The 9,121-nt window shown below is 48.2% G+C and overlaps 1 long non-coding RNA gene across 1 annotated transcript; it reads right to left on the bottom strand.

The window, feature by feature from the left end:
- Positions 1-47: 47 nt before the first annotated feature.
- Positions 48-1,521, bottom strand: LOC142065393 (uncharacterized). Its single transcript, XR_012663396.1, has 3 exons — positions 1,188-1,521; positions 883-1,070; positions 48-131 (listed from the first exon to the last, which is right to left on the bottom strand). It is a non-coding gene; the product is annotated as an uncharacterized LOC142065393 (long non-coding RNA).
- Between the last annotated feature and the right edge of the window lie 7,600 nt (positions 1,522-9,121).

Here is a 9,121-nt window from a genome sequence, read left to right as displayed (position 1 = left end):
AGGGGTCCTGTCCCCCAGGCTGAAGGTCTATGGAGTGCACCCCCAGGCTGGGGTCCCCTCCCCAGCCGTCTCCTTTTGCCTTTAACTTGATCCGTCCACTTTTCTCGCCGACTCGACCATCACTGCGGCTGCTGTCACAAAGTTATCACACACACACACACACACACACACACACACATACACACAAATAAATAAATAAATAGATAGATAAATAAATAAATAACGGGGCGGCTGGGAGGCGAGTCCTTGCAATGCCAACTCAGCAAATTTCCATCACCTGCCCCCCCACCACTGCCCCAGTCCTCTCCTCTTGTGCGCTGGGGAGGGAGGGTTGGAGATAGTCTGCTTTTGAAGACATAAAGCTCACTTGCAGGACGGAGGCTGCCAGGGAGGAGAGAAACATAATAAACCAGCCCCCAAGCTCCACCACACACACACGCTCAGGCGCAATGGATTGGCTTTCACACTAGCAAGAACATCCCGCTCTGCCCACTACAGAGCACATGCAGAGCCCTATGCGTTCCCACACATCCCCGGACACGCACCGGGGCCTCCAAGGCAGGAAGGGGCCAATGCGGACCCTGCGGTGCCCTGAGCACATCAGGAGGGCTTCCCACGCAACTTCAGTGGGGTCAGCTCCTACAATAAGTCTCCTGACCACCACGGTCCCCACTTCACAGATGGTGGAGGCTTAGCTGAGCACTGACAACTTCATCATACCAATTGGGGGGATTAGGGGAGGGGGAGCAAAGCATCTCCTGCCCAGCTCTGCAGCAGCTAAACACACTGAAAAGAAACGGGGGGAGGGAGATCGACACCCCAGTCCCAAGCTGTCCAAATAGAGTCCAACAGAGCGGGAGGGGAGAAGGGGCTTTTCCTTACCTGCTCCGAGTGAGATGCGCTGGTTAGGAGTAGGAGCCAGTGCCGGAATGCGTCAAGTCGCCTTGCAGCAGCATCCAAAAAAACCAAACCAAAACAAACACCGCAGCGGCAAACTCAACCCTCCTCCTCCTCCTCTTGAGCCCCTCTTAATAATACAGCGATCGCTTTACAGGGCTGCCTGCGAGACACTGAAATATTCATACACTGTCTTAGGCTGCACCAAAGGCGAGTGGGTTTAATTAGTTTCTACCGAGAACCGCAGTGGGGGGTGGCGGGGGGGTGGGGTGGAAAAGAGTGCAAAGTACCTTTTACAAAAGGCTTGAGTTAGTAAATAAAATGAAGGAGTCCTAAATAAGTGCTGGCTTTCCTGCTCTGTTCCCTTACGACAGCTGGAAAAAGCGCCGGGCGCCGGGCAGCGGCGGCTGGGCAGATGTAAGAGAGCCGCAGTCCTGCAGCCGCATCCTCGGAGTCGGTCTTGGCTCGTCCCGGCAGCAGCAGCAGCAGCAGGAGGCAGGAGCTGGACGCGTGTGGCAGGAGCGAGAGGGCTGCTGAATGCATAAGAGCAAGGAGCAAACTCGAGCCATTTCTTGACGCTGCAGTATCAGCAGAAACCTGAGAGCTGTTTGGTGCAGCTCGGGGAGCGGGAGGGCGGGGGGGGGGGGACGGGATACGACGGGGGACGGGACCGGAGGGAGGAGGGGAGGTACGCCGCCCCCCGGCCGGCCGGCCGCCTCCGCCGCCGCCGGCACCGCGGCCCCCGCCGCGGCACGCTGCGCGCCGCGCCCCCGACGCAATGCAGGCGGCGGCCCCGCCGGCCCCGGCCGCCTGCCCGCTGCGGGACACCGCGCCGCCCCCGCCCGCAGCGGGGTGCCCGCGGAGAGGGGGTGCCCGAGCGGGTGCGCGGAGCGCCCGGCCCCGCCGCGCAGAGGGGCGGCGGGGAGAGGGTCGTCGCTTTTCCCCGCCCGCACCCCCCGTTCCCCGGGCGGCAGCCGGCTCGGCGCTGCCCGCGGGCCCACCGCGGCACCTGCAGAGGAGGCGGCCGGAGTGGTGCAGGGCTTTGCACATCCCGCACGGAGCGCGATGCCGCAGGCGGGGCGGGCGGCGGCTGCGCTTGCGGTGCCCGGAGCCCCCCGTGGTGCGGGGCCGGCCCGGCATGGAACGGCGCGGAACGGCTCGGCCCGGGGTCCTGATGCTGCTGCCGGCCCCGGCCCCGGCCCCGGCCCCGGCCCCCGGCCCGCCCTGCGCTTGGTAGTGGACGGGGCTGCGCAGCCGGAGCCTCCCGGGTGTAGTGGTGGAGGCTGGATCCCGAGCGGCGTGGCCGAAATTGGGAGGGAAGAGTTAAATCGGCAGGCAGCGTATTACAGGGAAATTGCCCTTTCATGCTGCTTTATCCCACTGAATTCATTTAATTGATGAATCACATAACTTCGAAATGGAGAAGACCCATTATGTCATCAGCTTCCCTCCACTGCCAGTGCAGGAGGATTGTTCCCTACAGTATATGATCATGTACATTATATAAAAGCCTGCTGCTCACTTTGTCGAAGCGGGAGAGGTGATCAAATACAACCTGGGCCTGTGTAATTTGAAGCCCTCCAGAGCTAAGTAACACCAAGTCCATGTTTAACAGACCTGGTCTCATTAGCTTTCCACTGCATAATACATTATCTTCACTTAAGATCACCACTTTGGCAGTCCAAATATACTTAACTACCTGACCTCACGGACGTTTCAGTCTCTTCTTCCCTTCCCCTTATTTATCCCCATGTTTTGTTGGTTTGGGATGGGGTTTTTTGATGGTGGTGTGGTTTGGTGTTTTGGTTTTTTTTTGCTAGAGTGCAAACCATTGTAAAATACTCTGGCCCTAGCTGTGCTGCAATCACAGCTACTTTGCATGCTGCATTGACCAGCCCTGGTGAAAGCAAAAGTGCAAAGAAAAAGAAACAGATTTCCTGTCTAGCCTGGTATAGGCTTTTTTTTTTTTTCCAGTGAGCGTCACATATGCTGAAAGTTTTGTGAGAAACTTCTGGTGAAGTTCTGAGCAAGAGAAAAGTCTCTTTCTGACACTCCCAGGAAAAACAATCAAAACACTAAATAAAATGAGAGTCTTCTAGTGAAAATCACAATCACTACTTTTCTGTCTGGTTGTTCAGCAGCTCAGCATCAGGACCCAGCCTTGGACCCAGCAGTCCTAGACCCTGTACAAACTAAACCCCCCCAAAAAAGAAAGGCAGTCCCATTGCCTAAACTAACCGGGCTGTTTTTCCACCCTTCAAGAAACTCAGATACAGCCTTTGACTCAACATCCTCTTATGGCAGTGAATTCCACGCCTGGATGACATGCTGCACAGAGCTGACTGCAAAGTATTCGGAGGGCTCTGCATTTAGTGCGCTTGGAAGAGCTTTGCAGAAATAGCTCTGTGATCTAGCACTCACCCGGCTCTGGTGCAGTATTATATCCCCCCGTACTAGTTCAAAGGCAAATATATACGCTCAGGAGTGTGATGAAAATGCAGATCTGACAATCAGAGACCTGAGTTCAAGGTGCTGTTCTGCCCTTGGTTTCCTGCATGATTGCAGGCAAGTCTATACATTCTGCTTTTGTATCTGAAAAACAGGACTAAAAGTGCTTCCTTTGCCTGTCACAGCTGCTTAGGCTGTTTGTTCCTGAGGGCTGTCTTAGCACAGCAGAACCAAAATCCTTATTGTAAGCTGTGGGTACACCAGTAACAACAACAAAAAAAAAGAAAATAAAAAAGCGCCCTTTGTTTTTTACATTACAGGGTAGTAAAAGGACAAACTGGGATGTTCTTACCCCTTCCTCATTTTGAATAGCTTTGAGCTCTGTGATTTCTCATTCCAATCTAACTAACATTACTGACAAGCAGTCATGCTGGAAGGTAAATGCCTTGCTAAGAAAAGTGGACTATTAGCCATAGGGTCACTGAAAGTATTGTTAAGGTACATAGACTAATGAGCAGTAACACTAAGGCTTGCAAAGAGGTCATACGTTACACATTACAGTGCTAAGTAGCTTGAATTAAATGTTGGGGAATGGAAGGAGGCTCTGACTTGCTGCCAAATTTGAAGTCAGGCTGCTGATATTTCATGCTTTCTATATTACATAAAATGGCCACCAGCAGTTGAACTGGTAATTCTCCCTCAAGGGTCAAACTGGGAAGTTCTGTTCAGGAACAAAAGTTTTCATGGGGAGACTACAAGTTGCAAACAGTCAAAAGCTCGAGATAAACAGCAGGCAGTATTTAAAAAACATTTAGAGCAGCTGCTTTTAAAAATCCCACTAGGCACCCCTCTGCTTCCATAGACGCCAAAAAAGCCGTTGCTGTTCCTTTCCTTACCTCTTACCAATGGCCCAGCTTCGCATGGTGGTAGGCCTGGTGGTACAATGCAAATGGCATTATGCCTCTCTGGTAGCTGGTTGCCATGAGAAACACTTCCACTTGAACTCCCCCATGGAAAGTGTATCTAGCCTGGTGTGGTAGTGCGGATGAGCACAAGCAGATGGGGAAGCAGCAGGCGTTCTGAGTTGCACAGGTTGAGGAGCTTTGCTGCCATCTTTGATGGCTGCTGATGTAACTTTCTGTAGGCAACCAGAACTGATAGACTCCTTGCATCAAAGATAGGTCAGCACAGCAAAAGCAGAACTGTTTCTGCAAGTTCAAAGCCTTGCCTTGTAGAGAACGCTGAAGGTTCCCATGTTTTGGTCTGGCAAACTAAAGATTTCCCCTGGAGAGAAAGAACAGAATATTTTTTTTTTTTGATAGAGAGAGATAAAGATAATTGAGTTGTTTATCAAAACTCCTAGTGTATAGTAAGGACTAAAGAAAAATAGTATTGAATTACTGTAAATCTGAAGCTGGGTTAAAAAATAACCATTGGTTTTACACCATGAAATAGGCTTTAAACAGTGTCACCAGGGAACCTGAAAACTACTGATTGAAATCAATGGATGCAGAAGCAGACTGGATTTCCCAGCATGACATCATTCATGTCATGAGTGCCACTCTCAGCATGCTAAATTTCCTCGACATGAAGAGACAGTGATAGAAACCATTCCAACATCCAAAGTGGCACATGATATCCTGGTTGTTTGAACCTTATGGATCTCTATAAGCATTGTAGTCCCAGTTCATCCAAGTCTGGAAAACAACCTAGTAACATTATAGCTCCATTTAGAGCTGCATAAACCCACAAATGAGTTGTGCAGGTGCCACCACAGACATAATTTATTGGACTTGGAGAAAGAGGATGCTATGCATGAAGGGAGGTGTTTTGGCCTAAATTTGCCTTGCAGAACCTCTATCAGTTGTAATGGTCTATGACATGGAAAAAGTCAACAGGTAGAACCAAGGGTGAGCTTGTGGTGTTGACAGTTGGATTTTATTCCTTGGGGGGAACAATGGATCTTTTAAAAGGTTTTTATCTTCTAATATTGATTTATGAGCCTTGTTACTATCCTCCAGTATTATTAGGCATTGTTATGACTGGGATAATCAAATCTCATGCTTCAAAGCATACTGATAGCTGATGGGAGATGACAATGACTCTTGTTCCCTCCTGTCATATCATTTCATTGGTTTTCCTTCTCCTTTTTAAAGCCTTAAATATGGGCCCTCTGATCAAAAAAGACAATGAGTAGATCCAGTCCTGTTGCTACACAGAGGGAAGATGAGCACTGGTGAGTGCATCCCTGTGAAGAAGGAAGTGGAAACTGCCTGTGCTCATGGACAGTTTTGCTGCTGGGAACAGCCTGGAGACAAAAGATGCCACTGCCTTGCTGCTTTTTGTCCCACATCAGTGGATTGGATAGGGGCAAAATGTGACAGTGGAAGAATGCCTGAGCAGGGGAGAACAGAAAATGTTCTGTATTAGGAAAGGGTTGAGCCAGCTTCTGTCCTCCTCCAAAACAGCTTTATAATGGAAGGGCAAGGTACTAATCCACCCCACAGTGCCAAGCTATACTACAGAAAATAACGAACTCTAGTGGGCACAGACCCATAGGCGGAACACACTTCTACATGAAGTGTAATTCAAAATGCTTAGCAACAATATTTTCATGGTTTTAATATCACTTCCTCCTTCTCTGACCTCCCTCCTTGTCCTAGGTTTTCTTTTGTCCAGCTGGCTGCTTGCAATTAAGAAAAGCCCCTGCTCAAGCAGGCTGGTCTGGCCTGTGAAAGGAAGAGAGCATATTTTATTGAAACCTATGCACCAGGTCTTTAAAAATTATTTCCACTTCCCATTTTCCACACTGGAGACGACATCCTGAATGACTTAGCAATAGCTTCTTCCTTCTGTGATTACCTGAGCATACCTGAGTCATGTGCACATGACTTCTTTCTTAACAGTATCCACTTTTGACTTTGTGTGATTGTATTACTTGGTATGAGACTTTATACGAGCACTGGGGCAAGAACTGCTGGCCACGGGGTATAGAAACCAGAGAGTGAACTTTCCCCATGTCACTAGAGGTAAGCATCCCATGAAACACTGCTGTCAAAGAAGGGAAACACCTGAGGAGGGCAGAACAGCACCAAAGCAAGTACGTTTCTGTAAAACCAAAAAGCAGTTCTGACAATGGGTCCTTGTAATATGCAGCCTAGAAGTCAACTCTGTGAACACTGAAGTTTCTCCTGTGTGAGATCATTTGCAGGACGATTCCAGCTTATAGGAAAGATGCTTCAACAAAGCTGATATGTTTAGATATGTTCTAAAGAAAGCCCCCCTCATATGGAATTTTACTTGAACTGCCCAGGAAAGAATCAGAAAGTGGTAGTCCTTACAGCACAATAAGTCTTGTTAGGAAGCCCCAAGACTGAAGCTGAAGTCAGAGTGGTGATGAACAAAAGCACCATCATTTGGTTGAGTTTTCTGAGAAAATAAACTGTGGCTTAGTAGATCATGGCATTTCAGGGTACTCACAGTGCTCAAATAATCTACCAGTCTTACCGTAGCCATAATTACAGCTATCCCACCAAATCAGAGCCAAATTTAGTCCTAGCTGAGCTGCAAGGTCAACCGCAATAGAACTCCAGGAACACTCGTTAACAGCAACATTAGACTACAGTCTACATGGGACTTAAAATTTACAGCAATGATTTACAGTTGAGGTTATTTTGAGGCAAATGGACAGATACAAGCTCTTGGTAAGTTGCTGTGAAATATGGCACATTACCACTTGTTCTTATGATAAAGGACACAAAAAGTCCATCCATTGCTAAGCAAGCCATGTGGCAAGCATAGTACACCACCAGAACACATCTCTTCAGTCTGAGACAGCAGAGGTAGAAGTCCCCATGGGCCCCATTTAGCCTTACAAAAAAGTGTTGTCTTATAGATTAAGGAGATGAATGCCTACCTCAAAATCTGACCATGAACCCTACATTCAGGCTACCGAAACATGAAACTCTGTTGGCACCCTCAATGTTACTGAGGGAAAACTCTGTAAAGGAAACATTTCAAGAGACCTACAGAAATGAGCAGAGAATAAATTAGTGACAGCAGAAAAAGAAAAATAACAGGCATCTGCATAAAATGAGAATCTACACTGATGCCAAACCACTGTATACAGGATTGGGGAGAAGTCACAAGGCTCAATGTAATGTATTAAATTCAAAAGTATTCAGTGTTTCTTATGAGTTAGGGCAGGACCTTGAACTGGATTCGTGATCACCGTGTGAACACCAGGAACATGACCATGTTTAGAGTGTTCCCAGCAGAAACTGAAATGCACAATGGAGGGATTCCCAGGCACCAAGGAGATGGCTGATGACACTTTCTACTGTAACTGAAAGCGTTGAAGAAGAGGGATTTTCCCACCAAGATTCCAGACTATGACTGGACCCAAGGAGATGCTGAGAACAGCATATTAGCCTGAATGCAGATGAGCTGAAGCTTGCAGAGAACAGTGACCTGAACATGTGTGAACTTTTGAGTGACTCCAGTTATACCTCAAAAACCTTAAAGCCACTAAGGAAATGTCCAGAACAAAAGTGGTAAAGGATTTCTAGGGATTCATAGAGAAGATAAACTACTAGATTCTTCTTGTTTATCCTCTCATCTCTCAGGACACAAGAATTTTCTAAGCAATTAACACACACAGACACTATTTGGCAGCTATCAGAGCCCCATGTGATGGGGTAAAGGCAATCCAATGCAGGGAACCAGTCCCAAATTGCTATAAACCCCTGGAACAGATAGAGCCACAGAAAGCTTGGAGCCACACTGCTGCGAAGTCAGCACCTTGAGCACTTACTGGTGGAGCCCTGACACAACCAGGATGGAGTCAAATAAACAAGGAGCCGCTACCCCTGCGTAATGGTGTAGGACAAGCTGCAGTGTGAGCTCCAGCAAAAAGAAAGCCTGCTGATGAACTGCTGGGTGCCCCGAAAGCTGTCTGGGCAGGATGATAAGGCATTAAACCAGTTCAGACACAGAGTGTGTGGCTGTACTGGAAGGAAGAAGGACCACAGGCACTGACCATCTTGTTACTAGGCAAAGGATTGAGTGTTGTTTATGTGTTGTGTGCACATGTGCAAGATGGGATTTTATTTAAAGCAGGACAAGCAGTAATCCATGCAGATATAAGAGCTGACATCAGGAAATTAATAACTTCATACCTAGGGATAGAGGGTGCTTTATTTGAGCCAGACTATTTCCATTGGCCAGGCACCAATGTGCATTGCAGAGCATATATGACTCAGCATGATGTGTGTGCAGGTTACACTGGTCAGTAATGATCTTTCTGCCACTCCAGGATGCCCTTGCAAATGGTCATTTTTAAGGGCAGGGGATGGACAATCTGCTTTCTGAGAGGTGACTCTTGAGGAAGCTCTGGCAAGAACTGATCAGGAGTCAAGCAGCGCCTTTTCACAGTATGACATACCTAACACTCTCTGCCCTGACATGACCCGTAGTATGCGGCAGCAGAATTTATGCGATTCAGCACTTAACAGGGCAGATTTGAGCACCAGATGTCTTGACGTGGGTATCAAAAATGAAAAAGAGCGAAAGCAAACAAAGTTGGCAGTATAAACAGTGGAGGGACTGATAGGAAAAACAAGAGAGTCAGGAAGAGATCCTTACCTGCCAAAGCTGGGTCACAGCAATGCTTTTTCTCCTAAGACTAGATGGGAAGTGAGGAATGCATCGACTGAAGAAGAAAGTCTGAAGGGGGGTGGGTTGCAGTCCAGCAGCCAGGCTTTAGAAGCAGTTACAC

The sequence above is a fragment of the Phalacrocorax aristotelis genome, chromosome 1 (genome assembly GCF_949628215.1).
Source record: "Phalacrocorax aristotelis chromosome 1, bGulAri2.1, whole genome shotgun sequence".
Classification (NCBI taxonomy): Eukaryota; Metazoa; Chordata; class Aves; order Suliformes; family Phalacrocoracidae; genus Phalacrocorax; species Phalacrocorax aristotelis.
Note: the sequence above shows the minus strand (reverse complement) of the source record. Positions and strands in the feature narration are given on the sequence as shown.